The sequence below is a fragment of the Diceros bicornis genome, chromosome 8 (genome assembly GCF_020826845.1).
Source record: "Diceros bicornis minor isolate mBicDic1 chromosome 8, mDicBic1.mat.cur, whole genome shotgun sequence".
NCBI lineage: Eukaryota > Metazoa > Chordata > Mammalia > Perissodactyla > Rhinocerotidae > Diceros > Diceros bicornis.
In genome coordinates this window covers 27,963,606-27,990,955 of record NC_080747.1, presented here as the reverse complement: position 1 = coordinate 27,990,955, position 27,350 = coordinate 27,963,606, and the positions used below count along the sequence as shown (strand labels likewise).

Here is a 27,350-nt window from a genome sequence, read left to right as displayed (position 1 = left end):
CAGCTGTGTCCAAAATATCATTCTCCAGGCATAGTTGCTTTTAAACTTCAGGAGCAAACCTTATGAGACTCGTAGATTTTATGTTATTTTGATTCTTACACTGTTTTAGAATATGTTAAAAGCCCTCAAATATGTTTCTTTTTTTATACAGGGAGATTCTAAGGGATATAAAACAACAAATATTATAAAAAATTTAACAACTTGTTTTTTCTTTCGTGTAAATAACATACAGATATATAAATAACATAGAGATTTATTAATATTTCTATCATAATATCACTTTGTATAGAATTATTTAACCAATCCCCCATTCTTGAAATTTTAATTTTTTCAAAAATTTTGCTCTTCTGATCATTGTTTTATGAACATCCTGTATAGATACATTCACACGCTCATATACATATTTTCATAGGGACATTTCACCACAGTAGATTTGCTTTGTCAAAGAGAATTGAGTTCTCCATTGTGAACAGAGTTAGTTGCATCTACATCAAAGCACGTGATGCTTTAGTGTCTTTTCTAGCATATTTCCAAATGTCCCTCCAGAAATGTTGTACCATTTCCTGCTGTAATTGCAAAAAAATTGTCATTTCTCTAAATCCTTGCTTCATTAGTGATGTTATGGGTGCCCTGCACGGACTCTCATCAACAGATTGTCAGATGCACACATTCCCCAGCTGCTAAGAATATTGGCTGCTAAAGATTCATAACGACCACCTTCTCTGGAGAATGCAGCAAACAGGAGCTGCTTCACCCGGACATTATCATTAACCTCTTTCTGAGACAGTCAGGCCAATGACTGACCAAACTGGGGGTTAGTAAAAAAGTTCAGCTCTCTTGCTTTAAGGTGAGGCTTACTGTGTAGCGCAGTTTGTGTAGCAGAGCTTCCCATGAAACGAGGCTGAAGCTAGTCTCCAGCCAAGATCACTTACTACCTTAGCTTTTGTCCCTTGTCCTGTCCTGCTTCCCTTAATCTCCTTTTTATGAGAGAATTTCCTCATCAAATCACTTCCTCCAAGAACTCATGTCTTAAGCTCTGCATTTGGGAACTTAACTTCAGACATCTGGGACCAGAATAGTCTTAGAAAGCAGACTTGAGCAATGGGATTCTGGAAGGGGACCACTCAGTGACCACATGGCAATGAAGACCCCATCATTGACGGTAGGTGGATTATCGATAGTCCTAGGACTTCTAAGTTGTAGCAGTGGGACATCTAAAATTTTTCCCTGTGGTGAATGGAGAGGGGAAGTAGAGGGAAGTAATGTATAGTCTGGTATATTGTTGTTAGCATTTGAGAGTTAAAGGGAAATAGTCACGAAAAGGACTATAAAATTGGGTGGCTCTTGCCAGGTAACATTGATGTATGAAGCTATCTGTTAATTAGGGAAGTGCAAGAGACAGAGAGCCTCTTAGGCAATATTTAAGGAGGCACTCATCTTCAACAGACAGGCAGGAGTGAAGACTTAACTGTAAGTGTGGTGGGCACAACTTCAAATAAGGCAGAATTCTCAGAGAAGAGCACCTCCTAAGTCAAAGTCAAAACCCTCATAGGGGTTATGAATGAAGTTTTTTTTTTTTTTTAATTTGGCTTATCTCAGTTTCATAATTTTTCCACGGTGTATTGTTATGTAATAAAACATTTACTTTTTTATACAGTTTATACAGTTGCAATATGTATCTTTACACGGAAATAAGGGAGAGCTTTTTCCTCAAATCAGACTCGTGTTTAATTATGTAATAAAATCATTACTGTTATAAAACAAAGTCACAATTCTACCAAATACAATACAACTATCCTGCATAGAATCAAAATTGTACTAATGTTTCCTCAGTAAAGGAGGTAAATTTCACAAAAGATGTTTATACTTCTGGATATCCTGTAGCTTAAACACTATGATGTAAAATTAACTATACTTAAATACTAAATATAAAGTAAATACATCTTTATTACATGATAAGGGAAAAAGAGAAAAGAAAATAGTATTTGCTATACCCACACACGTGCGTGCACAAACATATTCATAGCAAAACAAGGAGAAAATAGTCATGACAATTACTGTCTTTGTTTCTGTAACTGGTCATGTGGTCACAGCTAGTATTTATAAGTACATTCTTCCACTCCCCATTCTGTGTTACCTTTGTCTTCAACACACACCTCAGTTGGTCGTGAATTTTTACCTGGTGGAGCTACCCAAACCTTCATTCCTGTAGAGTCTGGGTCATTAGTAGTGGTGCCTGGATTGGGTTGTTGTAGTTTTTCATTGACCTTAATCTTAGGGCATGGTAATATTAAGAGACACTTCAAGGTATCTTCTGTATTCTAGACATACTCTTCCTTACCTACATTGTAAAGTAGTAGTCCAATTTCTCCTCAGTATTCAGGATCAATCACCCCAACCAACACTACAATGCCCTTCTTTTCCTGTTGATTCAGAGGCATGAAGACTCCAACGTGACCAGGTAGCAGCCGTAACTTACAGTTCAATGGAATCATTGTTCTGTCTCCTGGTGTAAGCATTCCTCCCACTGGAAGTAAGACATCTAGGCCAGTGGATGATAAGGTAGCAGGAACAGGAAACAAAAATTTTGCTAGTGGATCTGTAAGGGTAATAGCGACTGGTGCCACTCCCACTTCCACCTCTTGATTCCTGCACCTGTGAATCCTGGCTATTGGAGAAATAGTACCATATATTAGACACTTGTTCAGAACGTATACAGTTTTCTGGAGAAACTTGCCCCAGCCCTGCAAGGTATTGCCACCTCGTTGACACTGTAACTGAGTCTTCAAAAAGCCATTCAAAGGTTATCATTCCAAATGGAAGGAGAGATCAAAAGTTTCCCAGACAAGCAAAAATTAAAGGAGTTTGTCACCAAGAAACCAGTGATACAAGAAATGTTAAAGGGACTGATTTAAGGTGAAAAGAGAAGAGCACAAATAGGAAAAATTATCTATTTACATTATAAGAGGGTAATGGATACAAATGCACAAAAAAGAGGTTAGATATGATATCAAAACCATAAAATGAGGGAGGAGGGGAGTTAAAGAGTAGAGCTTTCAGACAGAGGTCAAACTAAAGAGACTATCAATTCTGTATAGAAGGAGAAAGGAACAGGGAAGGACTACTAAAACACTGAGAAAAAAAGTTAAAAAATGTCAGTAAGTACATATTTATCAGTAGCTACTTTAAACATCAATGGACTAAATGCTCCAATTAAAAGGCAAAGGGTGGCTGATTGGCTAAAACAACAAGACCCATATATATGCTGCATACAAGGGACATACTTCAGGCCTAAAGACACTCACAAACTGAAAGTGAGGGGATGGAAAAAGATACTCCACGCAAATGACAGTGAAAAGAAAGCTGGGGTAGCAATACTCATGTCAGACAAAATAGACTTTAAAACAAAAACTGTAAAAAGAGACAAAGAAGGGCATTACATAACGATCAAGGGAACAATCCAACAAGAGGATATAACACTTGTAAATATCTACACACTCAATGTAGGAGTACTTAAATATATAAAGCAATTATTAACAGACATAAAAAGAGAAATAGACAGTAACACAATAATAATAAGGGACTTTAACACTCCACTGACACCAACGGATAGATCATCCAAACAGAAGATCAATAAGGAAACATTGGTCTTATGACGCACTAGAACAGATGAACCTAGTAGATATATACAGAGCATTCCATCCAAAAACCGAAGAATACACATTCTTTTCAAATGCACATGGAACATTCTCCAGGATTGATCACATATTAGGCCATAAAACAAGTCTCCATAAATTTAAGAAGATTGAAATAATACCAAGCATCTTTTCTGACCACAATGGTATGAAAATAGAAATCAACTATAGGAAGAAAATCAGAAAAGCCACAAATACATGGAGATTAAACAAAATTCTACTGAACAATGATTCGGTCAATGAAGAAATCAAAGGATAAATCAAAAAGTACCTGAAGACATATGAAAATGAAAATATGACATGCCAGAATTTATGGGATACAGCAAAAGCGGTTCTAAGAGGGAATTTTATAGCAATAGAGGCCTATCTCAACAAACAAGAGAAATCTCAAATAAACAATCTAACAATGCACCTAAAGGAACTGGAAAAAGAACAAACCAAGCCCAAAATCAGTAGAAGAAGGGAAGTAATAAAAATCAGAGCAGAAATAAATGAAATGGAGACTGAAAAAAAATAGAAAAAATTAATAAAACCAACAGCTGGTTCTTTGAAAAGATAAACAAAATTGACAAACCTTTAGCTAGACTCTCCAAGAAAAAAAGAGAGATGGCTCAAATAAGTAAAATCAGAAATGAAAGAGGAGAAATTACAACAGATACCTCAGAAATACAAAAGATTATAAGAGAATACTATGAAAAGCTATATGCCAACAAATTCGACAATCTGGAAGAAATGGATAAATTCTTAGAATCATACAAGCTTCCAAAACTGGACCAAGAAGAAGTAGAGAATTTGAATAGACCAGTCACCAGTAAGGAGATAGAAACAGTAATCAAAAACCTCCCCAAAAATAAAAGTGCAGGAACAGATGGCTTCCCTGGTGAATTCTACCAAACATTCAAAGAAGACTTAATACCTATCCTTCTCGAACTCTTCCAAAAAATTGAGGAGGGGGAGAAGCTCCCTAACTCATTCTACTAAGCCGACATTACCCTGATACCAAAACCAGACAAGGACAACACAAAAAAAAGAAAATTACAGGCCAACATCACTGATGAACCTCAATGCAAAAATCCTCAACAAAATACTAGCAAATCGCATACAACAATACATTAAAAATATTATACACCATGATCAAGTGGTATTTATTCCAGGTATGCAGGGATGGTTCAACATTCGCAAATCAATCAAGGTCATACACCACATTAATAAAATGAAGAATAAAAATCACATAATCATCTCAAGAGATGCAGAGAAAGCATTTGACAAGATACAGCATCCATTTATGATAAAAACACTGAATAAAATGGGTATAGAAGGAAAGTACCTCAACATAATGAAGGCCATATATGACAAACCCACAGCTAATATCATCTTCAATGGTGAAAAACTGAAAGCTATCCCTCTAAGAACAAGAACCAGACAAGGATGCCCACTCTCACCACTCCTATTTAACACAGTACTGGAAGTCCTAGCCAGAGCAATCAAGCAAGAAAAAGAAATAAAAGGGATCCAAATTGGAAAGGAAGAAATGAAACTCTCACTATTTGCAGATGACATGATTTTATATATAGAAAACCCTAAAGAATCCACCAGAAAAGTTTTAGAAGTAATAAACGAATACAGTAAAGTTGCAGGATACAAAATCAACATACAAAAATCAGTTGCATTTCTATACACTAACAACAAAGTAGCAGAAAGAGAAATTAAGAATACAATCCCATTTACAATTGCAGCAAAAAGAATAAAATACCTAGGAATAAACTTAACCAAAGAGGTGAAAGATCTGTCCACTGAAAACTATAAAACATTACTGAAAGAAATTGAAGAAGACACAAAGAAATGGAAAGATATTCCGTGCTCTTGGATTGGAAGAATTAACATAGTTAAGATGTCCATACTTCCTAAAGCAATCTATAGATTCAATGCAATCTCTATCAAAGGTCCCACAACATTTTTCACAGAAATAGAACAAAGAATCCTAAAATTTATATGGAACAACAAAAGACCCCAAATAGCTAAAGGAATCTTGAGAAAAAAGAACAAAGCTGGAGGTATCACACTGCCTGACTTCAAAATATACTACAAGGCTATAGTAACCAAAACAGCATGGTACTGGCACAAAAACAGACACACAGATCAATGGAATAGAATCGAAAGCCCAGAAATAAACCCACACATCTATGGACAGCTAATCTTCAACAAAGGAGCCAAGAACATACAATGGAGAAAAGAAAGTCTCTTCAACCAATTGTGTTGGGAAAACTGGATAGCCACATGCAAAAAATGAAAGTAGACCCTTACCTTACACCATACACAAAAATTAACTCAAAATGGCTTAAAGACTTGAATGTGATTTCTGAAACTATGAAACTTCTAGAAGAAAACATAGGCAGTACGCTCTTTGACATCGGTCTTAGCAACATATTTTCAAGCACCATGTCTGACTGGGCAAGAGAAACAATAGAAAAAATAAACAAATGGGACTACATCAAGCTAAAAACTTCTGCACAGCAAAGGAAACCATCAACAAAAGAAAAGACAACCTAACAATTGGGAGAAGATATTTGCAAACCATACATCTGATAAGGTGTTAATCTCCAAAATATATAAAGAACTCATGCATCTCAACAACAAAAAAACTAACAACCCAATTAAAAAATGGGCAAAAGACCTGAACAGACATTTTTCCAAAGAAGATATACAGATGGCCAACAAGCACATGAAAAGATGTTCAAAATCATTAACTATCAGGGAAATGCAAAGCAAAAATACAATGAGATATCACCTCACGCCTGTCAGAATGGCTATAATTAACAAGATAGGAAACAACATGTGTTGGAGAGGATGTGGAGAGAAGGGAACTCTCATTCACTGCTGGTGGGAGTGCAAACTGGTGCAGCCACTATGGAAAACGGTATGGAGATTCCTCAAAAAATTAAAGATAGAACTACCATATGATCCAGCTATTCCACTGCTGGGTATTTATCCAAAGAACTTGAAAACACCAATGCGTAAAGATCCATGCACCCTTGTGTTCATTGCAGCGTTATTCACAATAGCCAAGACTCGGAAGCAACCTAAGTGCCCATCAAGGGACGAGTGGATAAGGAAGATGTGGTATATATACACAATGGAATACTGCTCAGCCATAAGAAACGATGAAATCCAGCCATTTGTGACAACATGGATGGACATTGAGGGTATCATACAAAGTGAAATAAGTCAGAGGGACAAGGTCAAATACCATATGATCTCACTCATTAAGTAGTAGTTAATAACAACAACAAACAAACACATAGAGACAGAGATTGGATTGGTGGTTACCAGAGGGGAAGGAGGGAGGGAGATGGGCAAAAGGGATAATTAGGCACATGTGTGTGGTGATGGGTTGTAATTAGTATTTGAGTGGTGAACATGATGTAATCTATGCAGAAATAGAAGTATAATGATGTACACCTGAAATTTATACAATGTTATAAACCAATGTTACTGCAATAAACAAAAAATTAAAAAATAATAATAAAAATAAAAATAAATAAATAAATAGGAATATAATAAATGGAAAAAAAAAAAGCCATTCAATTGTCCTATCCAAACTGCTGGCTCTGAATAGTGGAGAAAATGATTAAGACCAGCGAATTCCTTGAGCATGGGCCCATTGCTGCACTTCTTTCACTGTGAAGTTTTGAGAGAAGCATTTTGTGCAGGGGAGGAAAATGCGTATCCAGATTGTCTATTCCAGTAAGAACAAAATGCTGTCCTTTCCGTGATGGAAGCAATCTAATGTATTCTATCTGCTAGCAGGTAGCTGGCTGATCGTCCTAGGAATGGTGCCATATTGGGGGCTCAGTGTTGGGCTCTGACCCTGGCAGATTGGACACTCAGCAGTGGATGTAGCCAGGTCAGCCTTGGTGAGTGAAAGTCCATGTTGCCGAGCCCATGCATAAGCTCTTTCTCTGCCACTGTGACCACTTTGTTTATGAGCTAATTGGACAATGACAGGGGTGGCTGGGGAAAGAGGGTGACTAGCATCCACAGAACAGGTCATTCTATCCATTCGATTATTAAAATACACCTCTGCTGAGGTCACCTTTTTATGAGCTCTTATATGGGACACAAATTTATTCATGTTCTTTGTTCATTCAGAGATCTATCCATATACTTCTTACCCAAACTTCATTGTCACCAATTTTCTAATCATGTTGCTTGCAAGTCTCTGACTATCCAGTCAAACTCTTAGCCACAGCCCATTAATCAATATATAATCTTATGTCTGTCTATTTCACCTTTCAAGCAAAGTGAATAATCAGAAATACTGCTAGAACTTCTGCCTCTGGGAAGGTTTTCCTTCATTATTGTCCTTCAAGGATGTCCTAGAGAGGAGCTGTAACGCTGTATCTGTCCACTTTCAGGTAATGTCTACATATTGTGCAGAACTTCTGTAAACTAGACTTTAGTCTTCTCTTCCTCTGTCACTTGATCATAGAGAACTCCCCTTGAGGACATAGGCACAGGCTGGGAGAGAGAAAGCAGTGTAGCAGGACTGGGGACCATGAGCCTTTGGGCCACTCCTTCAGATAACTTGCTTGTGCCTTCAGGAGCTGTTTGGGCCCAAGCATGGATATACCACTTCCATTTGATGATGGAGTGTTGCTGTGTACGCCCAACTTTATGGCTTGATGGGTCAGATAACACCCGTGATGGGCCACTCAGGGTGCATGGTCACTTGGTGGCTCATGGTTAAGCATTCAGTCTCTACTAAGGCATAGAAGCAGGCCCAGAGCTTTTTCTCAAAAGGAGAGTAGTTATCTGTGGAGGAGCGCAGAATTTTGCCCATGCTGTAATTCATGTATATGATCCTGCAAAAGTCTCCAAAGAGAATCTTTGCCTGCCACGGACACTTCAAGCACTATTGCATCTGCTGGATAATGTGGATCAAGTGGCAGAGGAGCTTACACAGCAGACTGACCCTATTGCAGAGCCTTCTCTTGCTCATGACCCCACTCAAATTTAGCAGTTTTTCAAATCAGCCTGTGAATGGGCTAGAGTAACACACTTAAGTGAAGAATATGTTGCCTCTAAAATCCAAAGAGGCCCAGTAGGTGTTACACCTCTTTTTCGGTTGTTTAAGGGGCCAGATGCAATAAATTATCCTTTATCTTAGAAGGGTATCTCAACATGACCCATACTATTTGACACCTGGAAATATCACCGAGGTAGAAGGCCCTTGATTTACTCATATTTATTTCTTACATTCTGGCATGTAAATGTCTTACCAATAAGTCTAGAGTAAGTACTGCTTCTTGCTCATTTGGTCTAATCATGATAATGTCATGAATGTAGTGGACCAATGTGATTTCTTGTGGAAGTGAAAGATGATCAAAATCCCTGAAAACTGAATTATGACATAGGGCTGAAGAGTGAATATACCTCTGAGGTAGCACAGTGAAATTATATTGTTGGCCTTGCCAGCTGAAAGCAAACTGCTTCTGGTGGATCTTATTGACAGGCATGGAAAAAAAGGCAATCGCAAGATCAATAGCTGCATACCAGTTACCAGGGGATGTGTTAATTCACTCATCAATAAAACTACATCCGTTATAGCAGCTGCAATTGGAATCACTACCTGGTTAAGCTGGTGATAATCCACTGTCGTCCTCCAAAATCAGCCATCTTCTACACAGGCCAAATAGGCAAGTTCAATGAGTATGTGATGAGAGTTACATTCCTGCATCTTTCAAGTCCTTGATGGTGGTAGTAATTTTTGTAATCCCTTCAGGAATGTGGTGTTGCTTCTGGTTTACTATTTTCCTAGGTAGAAGCAGTTCTGATGGTTTCCACTTGGCCTTTTCCACCATAATCTCCCTCACTCCACAGGTCAGGGGACCAATGTGGGGATTTTATTAGGTACTGAGTGAGTCTATTCCAATTATGCTTTCTAAAACTGGGGAAATTACAATAGGATAGGTTCAGGAAATCATTGGACCCACTGTGAGAGAGACTTGAGCAAAAATTCCATTCATCACCTGACTTCCATAAGTCCCTATTCTGACTGTGGAGACAGTGGCATTTTGGGTCTCCTGGAATTGGTGTCAGTTCAGAGCCAGTGTTCTGTAGTCCCTGAAAGATCTGATTATTTCCTTTTCCTCAATGAACAATTACTCTGGCTAAAGGTCATAGGTCCCTTTGGGGAAAGCTGGGGGAAGGATTAACAGTGTAAAATTTCAGAAGTGTATCAGGGTCCTTCCTCAAGGGAACCCAGCCTTCCTTTCATTTAAGGGGTTTCGAGTCTCTAAATCAGCTCAAGTCTAGGAATTAATTGAGGGGTGATGACTGATTTAAGTCCCAGACAAAGTCCAAAAGCCCAAGAACCAAGGGAGCTGAAGGTATAAGTCCCAATCCAAGTTCAGAAGACTGATGTCCCAGCTCAACCAGTCAAAAAGAGAGCAAATTCTTTCTTCCTTCACGTTTTGTTCTATTCAGAACCTCAACAGATTGGATGATGCCTAGACGTGTTGAGAAGGGCAATCTGCTTTACTCAGTCTACCAATTCAAATGCTAATTTCATCTGTAAACATCCACACAAACATTCCCAGAAAGAATGTTTAGCCAAATATCTGGGCACCTCTTCTTCTGGTCAAGTTGACACATAAAGTTAACCATCACAGAATCCTCTGAAAAAGTCCGTGATGAAGCAGCCCAACTTAATCATGTACCTGAGAAAATTAAGAAATGAGAGATTCTGGATTTCCTTTAAGAAAATATACCTAAATGTTTAATTGAATTAAAAACTAAATGATTAATTAATTTCACACTAAAAAAGCCAAATACTTTTGTGCAATGTTTCTTCATTATTTAAATGGAAATTCTATAATGATACATTATTTGGCTTGCAAAATATTTATAATTTATGATTCAATGCTTTATCCCATAGCTTCTTAACTTTGGGCTATTTTACAAATCATCATCATCTTCAGAATGAAGAAAGTGCAAAAAAAAGAAAGAAAACCTCGCATTAGTTGATATTGCTGTGTTTTTGAAGATAAGGTAAGTTAACAAGTCTTACATAACTGATGGATTATTTATCTGTGCCTTCCTTCTTCTCAATCAAGTTATCTCGATTAATGACTAAATTTTATAATTATATTTTTTAATGCAGTAAAACTTCATTGGAGAAGGAAAATTTAAGCTGCATCAGAGAAAGATACAATTTTGTTTAAACTCTATTGTCAAAATATACAAGCTTCAGGGCTGGTCTTCCTCAGCAAAAAGAGGAGGATTGGCATGGATGTTAGCTCAGGGCTGATCTTCCTCATAATAAAAAAAAAAAAATACAAGCTACAGGTCACTGATGTCAACAGACTAAGTCAATAAGGTTGCTTGCCCTGTGTTATAGCTCATGTTGGTAGACTGCCAACAACAGCCTAAATGAAGTTCATCTAAATAAGAGTGTACCAGTAACCAGAGTACAATGAATTTTGCTAAGCATTTTTATATGGTATGTACATAAATATTTATTTATTATATACCAATATTTATCAGAATAGTACATTCAAAAATATTGCAAAAACATAAAACAGGACATGATTATCTAATTAAATGCCCTTGGATTTGTGTATTTAAATTTCTCTTTAAGAATAGTGGACCGAATCTTCATCTATATGGTACTTCTAAATTTTTTTTGTTATGATTTAAAAATTATTGAATACATAAAACTCTATATACAAGTTAGAGAGATCTAATGTGTGATTTAAAATGTTTTATGACTATCACATATCTTTTTAATTTCCAGATATAGGAAATGATTAAAACATAAAATACTTAATACCAATTAAATCAGATAATTTTGTACATAAATTTCCCCATTTTATTTTTTTCTCATTTTCTACATTGTTTTTTAGGTAAGATTTAGTTGAATATTAATTTCGGTAGCTTTTATTTAGTAAACAGTTATATTGGAAAATCATTTTCAAAGTATAGACGTTCCCAGAGACAATAAACATATTCACTGTATTGGAACCAAGATTTATACCTCCCCAGATTTGCTCAGTTCTACCAGCTCCCTAGGCCTCAGAGCCTTTCTGGCTTCCTGGAGTGGCTGGGGTGATCCTAGTGATGGATCACACTCTCACAGCAACTGTCTCCTCTTCGTAAAGTCCAGGCCACCTTCTGTACAAATTTAAGAAGTTCTATACTCCAAAAAACTTGCAACAAAGACTGCTAACCCTGCACAACGGCAATATTGTACCTGCTGGAACTGTGGCTTCCCAGTGGTGCCCAGAGAAACAGGTAACACAATCTAGAAATGTGAGTTATTGCCTCATTGGGTAGTCTTTAACCAAGAAAAAACACAAGTCAAGCAAAAGCTGTCAGATAAGTTGTTTGTCCTCCCTGCCCCTAGGGAAGGTCTGCAGATGGATCAGTGTGCTATTGACATCACTAGAGACATCCCACCTGACACAGCCCCCAATTATATTTGTTGCAAACTTGTGATGGGCTCTGTAACTCCCTTGTATTTGCTCTCCCTATCTCCATGCCTCACTTCCTTTCTGCTTTGACTGTTAGTTCCCGGAATTGTACTTTTGTTACAGTATTAGCTCACAAGCTTTTGCCTCAGACTCTGCTCTCCAGGAACTCAGTGTAAGATATCTCTCTATTGGGGTATGCTATCTCGCTTCTTCATCTCCCAACTGAGAATTACTGTTTTACAAAATTGTATTCCACACATTGATTTCAGTAAGAATTATAATTTAATAATATATTTATGTGACTTTAACAATAAGGACTTTTTCTTTCTAATTCCATAATAACTAGGAAGCAAGAGCTTAAAATTACAGTATATTTAACGTATTCTTATTCAAATCACATATACAATAATGATGATACAAATAGCAATGTATTAGACACTCTGGTAGGAGTATATGACTTTGAGATAACTGAAGGAAAGTACATCTACATAAGGAGAGATAAAACCATCTTATATGAAGTAATTATTGAACAATTAAACATTAAACTTTGAGATATTTGCTATAAGTATTGTGGGGATTAAGAGAAAGTAGTGATCACTTAGCACGTTGGAAGTGACTTTAAAGAGAGCAGAATGATTCAAATCTTTCTAAATTAATAGTTGCAAGGCAACCAGGATGAGACTAGTCGAATCACTTCGCCTCTAATGATAAGAGGCATGGCCAAGGAAGAATGGATTAAAACTAATAGGAAACAAGAACTTACATGCAAGAATCACTTAAGTATATGAAGTAACAATAATCATTTAATTAAAATAGACAGTGAAAATTTAAATTCTAATAAAGTAGTTTAGGTAAGCTAACATCTTCAAGCCATTGTTTAATGTGATGTATCATTCCTCATTGATTCTGAAACATCTCAAATTGATTTATACTTAGTTCTGACATCCATTATCATAATAGCCTTAGATTCTCTGTTTCTTACTCAAAACATCTAATTAATTAGTCTTAAGCAATAAAAATACATGTCAATTATTTTTCATTAATAATAATTATAGTACCATTATTTGAGTTGCGATTATAGGCTTTTATTTAAACTAATAATTCAAAAAGTTAACATTGTACTTAATTTAAAAATACTCATTTAAAGATACTATTATTCTTATCAAATGAAAAAACTGAAGATGAGAAAAGTAAACTGCTGTTTACATAAAAAGTTTGTCTAGTTTCTATTTTTAGATTTATTTAATTTCAAAGCCCAAGCATTTCATCAACATACTATAGGTTAGTATGTACCAAAGGGCGAAGGTTAGTAAAGGTAACCACAAATAGCTTGGAAATAAGAATGCCTAATTGAGTTAAATTTTAACATCAATAAATTATGGGTTAGAGCAGATGTATGCAATGCTACTCTAAAGAGACAAAAATGGGAGATATCTTCTAAGATATTTTCCAAAAATGAGAAGTATTCTCAACACAGTAAATTAAATTGGTTCCCTTAATTTTAACTCTCATTTTAAAATTATGTGTCTCTTGAGATAAATCGTTATAGGTAGTTGGGTGTTACTGAGCCTCAGTCTTTTTTGATGATGGTTCAACATAACGCAAATCAATCAATGTGATATACCACATTATCCTTCATTTCATAGAATGAAGGATAAAAAATCGTATGATCATCTCCATAGAAGCAGAAAAAAACATTTGACAAAATACAGGATCCTCTCATGATAAAAACTCTGAATAAATTAGGTATAGAAGCAATGTATCTCAACATAATAAAGGCCATGTAAATCAAGCCAACAGCAAGCTCATATCATACTCAATGGTAAGAAGTTAAAAGCCCTTTCTCTAAGATCAGGAGCAAGACAAGGATGCCTATTCTTACCATTTCTATTCAACATAGTATCCAAAGTCCTGGCCAGAGCAGTTAGGAAAGAAAAAGAAATACAAGGGGTCCAAATCAGAAAGGAAGAAATAAAGTTATCTCTATTTGCAAATGACACGATCTTACATCTAGAAAATCCTAAAGACTCCACTAAAAAACTATTAGAAGTAATCAGTAAAGTTTCTGGATACAAAATCAACATGCAAAAATTAGTTGTATTTCTTTTTTTATTGAGATATACTGACATATAACATTGGTTTCAGATATACAACATAATGATCTTATATTTATGCATTGTGAAATGATCACCACAATAAGTCCAGCTAATATCCATCACCATACAGTTACAAAATTTTTTTCTTGTGATGAGAACTTTTAAAACCTATTCTCTTAGCAATTTTCAAATCTACAATACAGGGCCAATAACTATAGTCTCTATGCTGTACATTACATCCCCAGGACTTATTTATTTTATAACTGGAAGTTAGTACCTTTTGGTCACTTTCACCCACTTTGCCTAACCCACACCCCCTGCCTCTGGCAACTACCAATTTGTTCTCTGTATCTATGAGTTTGGGGTTTTTTTTTTCTTGTTTTTTTAGATTCCACATATAAGTGATATCATATGGTATTTGTCTTTCTCTGTCTGACTTATTTCACTTAGCATGGTGCCCTTAAAGTCTATCTATGTTGTTGAAAATGGCAAGATTACATTCTTTTTTATGGCTGAATATTCCATTTGTGGTTGAATCTCCTACATACATTCAGGTTGCTTCCATGTCTTGGCTATCGTAAATAATGTTGCAATGAACATAGGGGTGAGATATCTTTTTGAGTTTGTGTTTTCATTTCCTTCAGATAAATTCCCAGAAGTGGAATTGCTGGATCATATGGTAGTTCTATTTTTAATTATTTGTAGAACCTCCATACTGTTTTCCATGGTGACTGTATCAATTTACATTCCCACAAACAGTGCACAAGCGTTTTCTTTCTCCACATTCTCACCGATACTAGTTATTTCCTGTATTTTGATAATAGCCATTCTAACAGGTGTGAGTTGACATCTCATCGTGGCCTTGATTCGCATTTCCCTGATGATTAGTGACGTAGAGCACCTTTTCATTACCCCTTGGCCATCTGTAAGTTTTCTTTGGAAAAATGGTTATTCGGATCCTCCGCCCCTTTTTAAATTGGATTGTTTGGTTTTTTGCTATTGATTTGTATGAGTTCTTCATATATTTTGGATGTTAAACCCTTATCAGATTTATGGTTTTCAAATATTTTCTTCCATTTGGTAAGTAGCCTTTTCATTTTGTTGATGGTTTCCTTTGCTAAGCAAAAGCTTTTTAGTTTGTTCATTTTTGCTTTTGTTGACTTTGTTTTTGGTGTCAAATCTAAAAAATCATCACCAAGACTGACATCAAGGAGGTTACCACCTATGTTTTCTTCAGGGAGTTTTACGGTTTCCAGTCTTACATTCAAATCTTTAATCCATTTTGAGTTGATTTTTGTGTATGGTGTAAGAGAGTGGTCCACTTTTATTCTTGTGCATGTGGCTGTCCAGTTTTCCCAAGACCATTTGTCGAAGAGACTATCAATGCTTGACCAGACTTTTACAATGCATTTCTACCAGATCTCTGTTCTTCCTCTCTTGTCCTACAACAAATGCTGCTGAGAGGTTGAGGATGGCAACAGAGAAACAACCATTAGATTTGGCAACACAGAAGTGTTTGATATTCTGGCAAAAGTTATTCCAGGGGAATTGATTGGTCAATGTAGAAAATCTCAGTTAGCTTGGTAGTAGAAAATGCTTTAATTTTTTTTAAATAAACAATTATGAGTTTAAATTCTACTCTGAAAATGAAAGGAAATACAGAAAGAAGTAAAGTTGCAATGTTTATCACTTTCTCACTGCGAATCCACCTTGGTTGTTGAGTCTATTGACCCAAAGCCAAAAGTGCTCTCATATGGTCATTCTGAACACCTACCACTTCTGTTATGATGATCATTTCTACTCTATTCTTTGCACCTTCAGACTCAGAGGTGATCAGTGCTCCAGCTAGGACTAGTCCTGGTACACTTCACTATCCTTTGTTGGTTTCCTGAAACACAATTTTTTTTTTAAATTGTTCATTTAGAATGTGCCATCTATCTCCCAGGACCCTGACTGATTTAAGACAATTAAAACAAAATAATAGCCTCAGTGGATTAGTTTCAGCATGGCCGGATGAATGATAAACTCAGGAGCAAACGAACTTGGTAGCATTTCAAATAGTATTACGTATCAAGAAGAGAATAAGGCATAACAAAAGGGATAAGCAGTGACTGTATTGGGTGGGATTTATTCGGGATGAGGTAGTCAAGGATGGTCTTTCTGAGTGACATATGGGAAGAATGCTACCTTTTGAGGAGGAATGAGCCATTAGAAGATCTGGGCCAAAGTATTCCAAATAAACAGAGTGACAAATTGTTCCCCCAAAATTAATAATCTGTAAATTTAACAGGAAGAGTTGAAAGATCAGAGAGGCAGAAGCTTAGTGAGAAGCATATCAGTCAGGATCATGTTGACCATAATAAAGTTTTGGAATTCTAAGAGTAATGGGAAACACTTAGAGGTATTTAATTAAGGAAGGACTGATCAGCATTTTAAACAGATAGCTGGCTGCCATTTGGAGAAGGGATTGCAAGAGGGAAAGACCAGAAGCGCAAAGATTAGCTAGGATGCTACTTCTGTAGTACAAGTGAGGGATGATGTTAAAAATAGGATGATAGTGGTGGAGTGAGGATTTTAAAATTTATTTTGACAGTAGAGCCACAGGACTTTCTCATTACAATATATGTGGTGATAAGAAATAAAGGCTTGATCACCTGGACATGTGATGGTACCATTTCCAGAACAGGAAAGATCAGGGAAAAAATAAATTTGATTAGAGAAACATAATTAGGGCTTATACTTTGGTCATGTTAATTTTTATAAAATCAGACTAGAATAAGTAGAAGGAATCAATGATGCGTCTTTGCTGCATTTGAAAGAATTTCTTGGCATGGGAAGTGGAAGACATTCCAGAAGAAATCTATTTAGAGTTTTTAAATGGACTAAAGTTTAGACTAAAATACCAGTATGTTACAAATGAGTCAAATTCTGCATCCCTCCAGCACTTCTGACAACCACACTACACGTGTTGCTTAGGGTATATTATCTTGGTTTCAGGATGCCCTAGAAAGGAGCCTTTAGTAAGCATCACTACAGCTTCCTTCTAATGAGGGGAATGTGAAAGACAAAAAGCACAGCTAACACGGGGTGGCCACAGCAAACAAGGAAAAGTTTTCAAGCTCGGTGTCAAATCTCTGATGGGAATGCCTGTATCTCTAGCCTCTTTTTAGTAACCCCTCAGGCTTCCAATTTGCGGAACTACACGAGAAAACTATGGTAAACTCTCTGTTCAGATGTTCTTTGGGCCTCAATGATTCAGACTCCCATTACCAATCCTGATCCATCATTTTGCCTGTTTTCATTTACAATCCTTTCCCTTCTGATGCCAAAAGTGTCCTCGGTGTTTTCAATACTGTTCTCTGCACCTTAGGTTTCAGATAACTCTATTCTCACCTGCACCTTTGGACTGAATATACCAGCTAGAGAGCAGTCCAGTCCACCAGTACATCCAACCTCAGAGCAAGCTTATTTGCAGGGAAAGGTAGTTATAATACAGCCGCGAACTCTAACATTCTATGATTCTGTGACCTGAGCTACTGCCTCTAGCACGCTATGTATGATAACTAGGATTTTTGCTATTGCTTTTTACTCCTACCAATGAAGTTCACTACATCTTTCTTGGAAAGAAAAAGTTGATTTTAAATTTCACACACTAAAACTCTGTGTTCTCTATAGAGAGGTACAATTTTATCCTCAATTAAATACAATTTTATATATATAAGAATTTTGACTTAGGTAATGTATTTCTCTTAACTCCAGCCAGTGACAAGACTGAAAATTTGTTTTGCTCCAAAGTCAGAAATTATCCTCGACAAAGCAACTTTCACTTTTCAATGTGAGAATCAGAAGAATATTTGCATTATGCAATGTCTGGTGCCAGGATATTTTTTTTCTTTTTCATGTGGAATATAAAACCTAGTCTGAAAAGATTGATTCCCACAACCATATATATACTGAATATACGAACACAGACACAATCCCAAAGGTCGTTACTCAGTCATAGCTTAGCATTTTATCAACATCAGGACACATTTCAAAGTTCCTGAATCTTATGCTTCCATTTGCCAGCATTAATATATGGCACTATTCTTGTTAATACTCCAAAGAGATGTAGAAAATAGGAAGGTAGGTTTCAGGGGGGAAAAAATGAAAAGAGGAAAAAGGAAGCTAATAGAGAGTTAAAATAAATGGGAGACATTGGAAGAATGAAATAAGACAAGCAAAGTTAAAGTAAAAAAGACTGAAGGCTCCATGACTCCTAAGTGAATAATGCATATATTCTCTTTCACACTGAGATTGAATTCAATGACTTTTTAATACTGTGTGTTGTCTTTCTCTCCCAATTCTCACATAGAATATTTCAGGGTGACAAATTGCTCCTCTGAGTAACATTTTAATTAGGTATATGACTTTCAGATATAGGCAAGGTTGATTCTAGGAAATATTGTGGTGTGCTTGAAATCTGTTTGAGAGAAATTCTTGCCTCTCCTTCTTAAGCTCTTCCCCAGCAGCCCTGCATGTTTTCATTTCCTGATCTATAACCCTCACAGCTTTCTCCTGCCTCAATCTTACCATGCAAGTCACTGGATAGCCTCAAGCAGAGACGCATGGGGAGTCCATGAAATTAAATACAAAACGTGAAAGCACGTATGTGACAGCTGTGGAAATGTCTGTGGGGATCTGCTGAGGGGATTTGACTTTACCAAAGCTTCCAAGGGCTGCACCTCTGGATCCACCACTGCATTCCCACTGAGGTTATGCTTCCCCCAGGCTTCCCTGAGACAATGACTGGTCACAACATGGATACTTAGGCAAACTTATTACAATGAGATATAGGAGTTTCCCAACAGGAGACTACGGTTCAAGTATTTCGTTTTAGTTTGGACAAACTTTTGTTGGAACCATGCTGCACCCAAGAATCTTTCTCCCCAATCCTCCTTCCCTCCTTCTCTCCTGCCACAGGGGTCAGACCAGTGTTATGGTCTGCGGTTTATGATATACACTCTTACAGTAAATGTCTTAAATATCTAATTCTTTCTTGGTATTTACCCCTTGGTGGTCCTAAACTAATACAAATGGTACTAAGATATTTGAGAAAACAGATGGCAAAATGAAGACTCAGGCATTTTAAATAATTGCGGGGGTGATAAGACCTAACAAAATAGCAATATTGGTTGGTTACTAAGTTGAATTAACTCACTGAAGAGGGATAATGAGAAACTGATGGTGGTTAACAAGCAGGTAAAGGCTGATTGTAAGAGCGAAAGAGTCTCTTTGGTTAAGAGCAGAAACTTCTAGCTTCAGGTTAAAAATCTGATAGCATCACAGATATCCAGAAGTATTTTAATGCTCATCCAAAGCAGATCTGTTGTGTTAAAGTCCGGGCCCTAATACAGGGGATCGGGATATTTGCACGGAGCCCCTGAGGATATTGCAAATTCCTTTGAACCTTCAGAGCTTGCAGAAGTACCCCATCACTCACCAGTAAGCCTTAACAGTACACTGTGCTGAAGAGCTCTCTCTACCACTAGGAAACTGTTGCCTCCCTCAGAAGCTACACCTACGAAAACTAGAGTTAATTTCAATATAACCTGTCTCAGGGCATGCTGAACCTAATAAGGGAGGGAAGAGATTATAAACAAAAGGAGATGAGATGTAGGAATTACTTAACAAGTAATGGCAGGGGCCAAGGCAATTATTCTGGGCTTGGATTTTTAGTGTTTGATCAAGGGGACCAGAATGTAAAACTGAATAAAAAAGAATTAGTTGATTTTGAGGTACTTTATCAAAGCAAGAACTCCAGATGCTGGCACAAATTCAATACCAGGCGTCAGTTAGAGAGGCTGAGTGAAGTCGGGTTGTCCAAGATGTTCTGGCAGACAAGCAAAGTAGGAATAAAGAGGCCAAAGGAAGTGAACACGCTGAAATGGTATATAATGTAAGGCCAGAAGAGGCATCAGATGATTATGTTTTACAAGATAGGCACTTCACTAGAGTCATCAGCAAGGTACTTAAAGAAGGGTAACAGCATCACTAAGAATTTCAGTGGTGGGCCGGCCCGGTGGCTTAGCGGTTAAGTGCGTGCACTCCGCTGTTGGCGGCCCGGGTTCGGATCCCAGGTGCGCACCAATATACTGCTTCTCCGGCCATGCTGAGGCCGTGTCCTGCATACAGCAACTAGAAGGATGTGCAACTATGACATACAGCTATCTACTGGGGCTTTGGGGGAAAAAATAAATAAATAAAAAAAAAACAGAATTTCAGTGGTGACTGCCATCTGCAGGTCAGGTATGAAGGTGAGAAATACAGTCACAAAATGAAGCTAATTAATATCCATTGTGAGTGTTGGGCCTGAATTAACAAAGGCCAGGTGACAACACTTAATCTCCAGAAGACTAGAGGCTATAATTACTGAAACCACCAGTCAAATTGGAGGAATAATGAAGAGACATAACTCATGAGGGGTTGTGGAGATGTTAATAGAGTATGCCATCCCTAGAGACAAAAATAGATTGGCAGTCATCAAGGGTGCCACCTAACACGCAATCAAATAAAGTTGAGAATGGAGAAAAAGGAGGCTGAATCAGTTGCCCCAAGAAAAACCCACAATCCTTTGCTCAGTACTTGGACTCAAGCTATTTTTCAGATCTGGAATTCAAACATTGAAGAAGTGGTTGGATCTCTTGAGGGAAGGAGCCTGCAACACCATAACAATTATATACTGAAAATGACTTCATCCATCTGCTCCAGTAAAGTTGAACATAAAGGAGAGGGAAACACCCAGACATTTCAAGGACTATGTATACAGGGTCAGAGCTGACACTGATAACCTGAGACTCACAGTATCATCGTGTCTTCTATTAGAATGGTGACAAGAAGGGCCAGATTAATAAATGGATTTCTGGTTAAAGTCAGGTTCCAAAAGTGGAATCTCTGGTCTTTAAGCCCATCCAAAGTTTATAATGCAACTGATATACTGAGATATTGAAGTAACCTGAGCATTGGCTCTTTGGAATGATCTATCATAGTGGGGAACACCAAACAGAAACCTCTGACATGTGCTGCCTTCCTCTAGCCAATAAAAAATCATATTTCATTCAATGGATGATGGCATTGATTAGTGCCACCATTAAAATCCTAATAATTGCAGAGTTGATTCTATCTATCATATTTTCATTTATTTTACTAGTCTGACTCCTGAAAAACTCAGATGACTCCTGGAGAAAAACTGTTTCTCCAGTTTTTCTGAAGCCATAATTGCAGCTACTGTGCCAGATGTTTTACGTGTTATGGATCAATTTAATAGGAAATACTTTCTTCTCCATTCCAATAAAAAAGAGGATCAGAAATAGTTTATATTCATATAAGAATGGACAGGAATATTAATTTCCAGTTTTGCTTCAAGTCATATTAACTCCAATAACATCTGTGATGATATAGCCTAAAGAGATCTGAACCACTCGAACATACCACAGAACATCACAATGATCTCCTACCATCTGATCCTCTCTTGGTCAATGTATCTTAAGGGTCCTGCATCGCATATTGCCTTAGAATTAAGGCAATATGCAATGTACTTTTAGTTGGAGAGGGTCCATCTTTTTTTCCCTGACTGAAAAAAAAAAATCAAAATATTCCATTGTTCAAAAATGGTCTAGGATCACTGGTCTAAATCAGATGTTCTTCAAAGATTTTATTTATGACTCAACTCTTCAGTTAAAAAATAAATCACTAAATAAGAAAGAAATCAGAAAAGCATATTGGAGACAAAATAGCCAAAATAGCAACATGTTGCTAACATTTATAATATCAGTGCTATAACTATATCACTTATATCATGAGGTTTACTACATTGAATATATCTCATTAATTTTCCTAATTTTACTATGATAGCCTGTTGCAACTTACACAATTAAGTCAAATTTATAGGAAACATATTACATATTAAGTCAAATTTATAGGGAACATATAGGGAATTGTGGGTTCACAAATTGGCCCCTTACAGAGAAGGCTAAGAGAGACCAAAGAAAATGGCAGACCACTCCAGATTGGTAGATGGCAGGTTTAATAAGCAAGAGAACTTACTTATGAGACTTGCCTAGTACAGCCACAAGACAAGTAGATCTCTGTACCTGCCCACCAGAATCTTACAAGTTTATATAGAGGCCTTAACTGGGTTCAGTCACCTATACCATCCAGATGGTCTCAACAACGCCTACTCTCTCAAGACTGTGTCCTTGAAGCAGCTTCTAGTGTAGGAATAGTGGGCAGAACGTATATTCCAAGGACAGGGGATGGGGTAAAGAGCCTCCAATCGCCTGGGTCCAGCTCAAGGGTCAATCAGTGGTGACGTCCTCTAGATGACCTCCTCCAACAGGAGTGTCACTGTTCAGGAAACTTGGAGGGTCTGCATTATATGTCTGCATATATATCTATATGCTTTTATGAATATGAATGTAAATAAAGCAGTCTTATTGCAAAAGTAACATAAAGATATTTTGATGTTTTTGGAAAAGCATAGGCCTAAAGTTTTATGATATAAATACATACCTGCAATTAAAATATTTGGTAAAAATGGCTAATCTTTATTGAGGACTTTTAACAGTCTTGAGACACAGTCTTGCGAGAGTAGGCAGTGTTGAGACCATCTGGATGTCTATATACAGGTGACTGAACCCAGTTAAGGCCTCTATATAAACTTGTAAGATTGTGGTGGGCAGGTACGGAGATCTACTTGTCTTGTGGCTGTACTAGGCAAGTCTCATAAGCATAAGCACTATTCTCAGTACTGTATACATCTTGATGCATTTACTCTTCAAAAAAATCTTATGAAGTAAATACTATTATTGTGTTAATCAGACTCCTGGCAGGAAAAAGATGCCAAACTCAAGGTAAATAATTAGTAAAATACATATTAAAAGTTATGGAAGGAGGTTATTTAAAAAGCCATGGTTGTAGTAAAACCATAAGGGATGGTGCTGTATCCTGGAGATTCATGACCATAGGTTACATATTTGGGAAATTTCTGGAAGCTAAAACTGATAAAGTGTTGGTGATGTCTTAGATATTGAGGATGAGTAAAAGGAAATGGCTCCCAACTATTTGGCTTCTGCAATGGGAGGGATGGACATCCCATTTACTTGAGGTAACACTAGACAATAATCAGATTTAAGAAAATTTTGATTGAGGCAAGAGAGAGGAGAGACATTAACACCCAGTCACACGAAAGGTTTGGGATTCATAGAAGTCTATGAAGTCTAGAAGTCTAGTCAGAGATATAATTTTGGGAGATAGCACACTTTTAAAAAATGGAATAAAAGTTAAAATAAGGTTTGAGCATATACTCTATGCTATCCTAAGAAAAATAGAAAATAATACTCCTAAGATTTTTAAAAAGATATTTCAACTAATCACTGAAGTTGACTTTAAAAATATTATACAAAATAATCTGAATTCTTATCAGAGATTATGTTCTTCAAACTTCTGAATCCAAACTTATGGAAATACTTAGGGATAAATTCATAATGCGTAGTTTTATAAACTATGTAGTAATATCATAATCTACAGATTTTTTCTTTAATACTGTGATTAAGATTTAGCAATACACAATTTAAAATTTGACATGTTGGTAGAAATAATGGTTCTGGTAGTTATGGAAATTATAATGTCATTTGAGAGATGATTAGGCTATAGATTAACAAATATTCCAACTCTTTATGACACAAAATGAAATGTATCATCACCTTGGTTTCATGATTTTCCCACTAGTTTCAATCACTTTTTTATATAGATTGAGATAAATTATGTCTATTTCTTTAAAGAATAAATGACTTTCTTCTATACTAGTGGTTATTTATGTAACACACCAGGATCTTTTAATTCAGCATCGGCACAAGCATTTCAGATATACATCCAATGTGATAAAGAAATTGACACTGAGATTGTCACTGAGATGCTCCAAGATTGATGATCCTTCTTAAACATAAGATACCATTATCAAGTCAGGGTCACTCAAAAGGAAATCAAGGAACTGTCAAAAGTATCACACTACTACTTTTCTCAAAAGAGACATTACCTAAGTTTTGTTGTAGTTAGTAAGTCTTTTGTTTTGTATGTAAAAATAAAGTGAAACCTATGTAATATTAATATTTTTAAAAATAACTAAACTCACTGATAAGATAAGTCTTAAGAAAGAAATTATATCTTTTCACTCTTCCTCTTACATTTAAACTGAAAACTCAAAATGGAATACATTTTTTTATTATTGCACTTTAGTTGTGTAGGGAATATATTAGATCTGAACTTTGATAATAAAATAATACCTGTTACATAGTAGGCGCTTTCTAAAAAACAGTTCATCTTTTTACTGCTGTAAATACTTGCATGTACGTATTAGATTTAATAAATTTCTAAAAATATTTGGATCATTAAATAATAAAATTAAAAATTCAGTAGACAGTATGCTTACAGAATATTTCATATAAATATGTATGTGTGTATATTTATATATATGTGTATTTATGTTAATTTGACATTACAAATAACCTGGATTTTTAAATTCAGAATATAACATAGGGATCGTTTATGCATATCCATGCTGTACGGAAATAGTTTTTAATCCTCTTATGGAGAAGATGCTAAATTCTCTCTGGCTTTACTTATTTTCAGCCAATAGAAATAATATATCGTGTGTGTGTGTGTGTGTGTGTGTGCGTGTGTGTGTGTGTGTGGTGTTTCCCAAACAGGGTGGAGTTAAATTAATTCCAAGAAGAATTTGAAGAATTTACAACATAATACCATTTCTCACCACACTGAGTATAAGTTGCATACTCGAAGAGGTCCTTTCAAGTCATTTTTGACTATATTATTGATACAGTTCAAGTGCAGAGTAAAGTGATAAAAAAAGATGATGTTCAGTCCTAGGCATTTGCAAGGAGTTTCTTAAAATTTCTATGAAATAGAATCATGCCTTGGAATGTTCTTTTAATTATAAGGCAATTGTGTCTTTCATCAGCAAGCAGTTACAAAAATGTTCTACTTGTTACATTATAAATGCTGCCACTTGGATGTGCTAAATTGTATCCTAGGGACTTAAAATTTCTGGACCTCCCAAATTTAACACCCTACTTTATCTAAAAAGATGTTGGAAATGGAAACGCTTTTCATGCTACAAAATAAATTGAAGAGCAGATGGCTATAATCAGATTTTTTTGATGGAGAGATATCCCAAAGAATAATCTGATGATTTGGGTCCACAAAGGTTTGCTTATTTTTTATTTAATTGATACATTGAGAATATTAAAATTGAAATTTAGCAAAAATGATTTTGCTTAAAAATAATCAAACAATGGATTTATTTATTTAATTATCTCATTACAATATTGAAAACTAAACTCTGAACGACTGTATACCAAACAACTGAATAGGTACAGAATACTCAATGCTTTACCAGCAGAATAGGCTTCTGTACTTGTAATGTCAGGCCTAACTTACTGAATCACATACATCAGATTCTAAGCAAACAAAAGGAATTACTACCCAAATTTGTTACCAACAATCTTCAATATTCCCAAGGCTCTTAGGTTACTATGACTGCAAACTCAAAGCTATCCTACCCCATTTTGGAAACAGAAGAATATTGTATACATCATTACAGCTTGGTATTTCACTGATCATCATATATTTACCCGGATTTTGCATTACATTTTAAAAACATTATGAACAATACTTATCATCTCAATAACATCTAATTCTTTCTCCACTTACATTCACATTTGATCACCGTCTTGATAACATCTCTGTGCTATGTCCCATTTAATGAAAAGGAAACTAACACTATTAAAATAGACTGACAGTGACTACCCTAAGGTTCAACTCCTTATAAGTGTTATATTCAAAACATGAAACGACTTCTCTGATCCTTGATCTTGGATTTTTTTTATACCACCAAAAGAATATTCTACTAATAGCCATAAAATTTTAAATCCATTCTTGTTTGATTAACCATGTTCTATTTAATTGTAAAGACCATGGTTTCTTAAACTATAATACAGTTGTGTTTTTATACCTAGAAATATTTTCATATGAGATTAAAATTTTGAACCACTTATATTTAGGTATATATTTTTCTGTGATTAAAGTTTTAAATAAAATAGGCTTGTATTAACTAAAGGTGGGAAAGTTTTGGATGAATGTACCAGAATTAAACTTAACAGCATCATCTTCACTTAGGCTTTAATTATTAGTTATCTAGCCCCAGCAGCTTAGCTCGGAAACCATTGAGAGCTTTTACTCATGTAGTGAATGTCCCATCATACGTACAGTCGGTCCTCCGTATCTGCAAGTTGCGCATCTGCGGATTCAACCAGCTGTGGATCGTGTACTAAGTTGACTGTCCTGGGTTGGTCGAATCCGCGGATACGGAGGGCGAGCTAAGAGACTTGAGCGTCCGCCGATTTTGGTATCCGCAGGGGTTCCTGGAACCAATTCCCCAAGGATACTGACGGACGACTGTATACATTTTTGTGGTTTATAACGCAGTGAATTTTCTTCTCTTTTTGGGGGGCGAAGGGTGAGTTTTCTGCTTGAGGCTGAACCCAGTTGCAGTTATGGAGATCACTATTTTCCCAAGAGCGGGTGGACTGGTCATATTGCCTTTCTTGAGTCTTAACCTGCTTTCTATTTGGGCCAAACAGATAAATTCTGTTTAATTTATAACAACAGCCTCTCTCTCTCTCTCATCAATATTTCGTGTTTCTGAAGCAATATAGGGTCTATTGTGGAGAATTGAGAGCAGAATAATGAATTCAAGTGGCACTGGCACTGTAATATACTTCGTAATATGCGTGGGTAAGGGATCCCAAGCATATTTTATCTCTTTTATCTCTTTCTCTTCCTTTTCCTCTTCTTCCAACAAATTTCAGACGACAGGATGTGTAAAATCTTCTGTAAGTAGAATGAATGGAGTCAGCCGATGTTTTGAAAGGACAATGAACTCTGAGTCTCCATTGCTTCTTGTCCGTTTTTCTCTCCTACAACTCCCCTTCTTGCTTTGTCACCTCTCTACTACTTTGCCTTCGTTGTTATAC

The 27,350-nt window shown here is 36.3% G+C and overlaps 1 pseudogene; it reads right to left on the bottom strand.

The window, feature by feature from the left end:
- Window positions 1-2,054: 2,054 nt before the first annotated feature.
- Window positions 2,055-26,614, bottom strand: LOC131409216 (uncharacterized; annotated as a pseudogene).
- Window positions 26,615-27,350: the final 736 nt, after the last annotated feature.